At 60.0% G+C, this 831-nt stretch overlaps 1 non-coding gene across 1 annotated transcript in view; it reads right to left on the bottom strand.

Annotated features, from left to right (window-relative positions):
- The window catches only part of LOC126316567 (small subunit ribosomal RNA), a 1,893-nt gene extending 1,652 nt beyond the window's left edge, over positions 1-241 (bottom strand). Inside the window, exon 1 of the ribosomal RNA XR_007556178.1 lies at positions 1-241. This exon is cut by the window's left edge and continues 1,652 nt beyond it. This is a non-coding gene — a ribosomal RNA (small subunit ribosomal RNA).
- Positions 242-831: the final 590 nt, after the last annotated feature.

Genomic DNA, 831 nt, shown 5'->3' on the forward strand with positions numbered 1-831 from the left:
ACGAGCCAATCCGATTGGTTTTGATCTAATAAAAGCGTCCCTTCCATCTCTGGTCGGGACTCTGTTTGCATGTATTAGCTCTAGAATTACCACAGTTATCCAAGTAACGTGGGTACGATCTAAGGAACCATAACTGATTTAATGAGCCATTCGCGGTTTCACCTTAATGCGGCTTGTACTGAGACATGCATGGCTTAATCTTTGAGACAAGCATATGACTACTGGCAGGATCAACCAGGGAGCTGCGTCAACGAGAGCTGAGCAGCCGGCCGCCCGGGAGTGTGTCCCGAGGGCCCGCGCGAACACGCAAGCGTCCGCTCAATTATTCTGCAAACAGGAGGAGGCTGAGCTCCCCTGCACGATACACCTCGAAACCCTCTCAGGTCCCGGCGGCGCGCAGCGCCGTCCTAAGTACTTGGTCGGGTTCGAGAGAGGCGCAATCGCCCGGAGATGGGCGAGTAGACGCTTTCAGTGCGAACACCCGTGCTCCCAACTGAGCTTGCCGCTGCCGACAGAGGCCCGGGAGCGTGCTGTCGTGGCATTGCCGGCGGGAAACAACACGCGCCACCTACGGTGACCGGCAGCTCCAACGCCAGCGCCACAGAAGGGCAAAGCCCCACTTGGGTGCAGAAGCGAACTCTCCCAGCACAGCGCACGCGCCAACACGTCCGCAGAGCTGCGATACAAACCACCTGCGAGAACCGCTGGGGGCGACCGAGCAGCAGACGGCGTCGCGACGCCGAGTGCCGGGCGGCGGCGCATCCTCAACGCACACAGTCCGCAATCGGACCAGCACACTGCAGATGTCCACCGCGCTTCGCACCGGGCTCG

The sequence above is a fragment of the Schistocerca gregaria genome, unplaced genomic scaffold (genome assembly GCF_023897955.1).
Source record: "Schistocerca gregaria isolate iqSchGreg1 unplaced genomic scaffold, iqSchGreg1.2 ptg000590l, whole genome shotgun sequence".
In the NCBI taxonomy this organism is placed as follows: domain Eukaryota; kingdom Metazoa; phylum Arthropoda; class Insecta; order Orthoptera; family Acrididae; genus Schistocerca; species Schistocerca gregaria.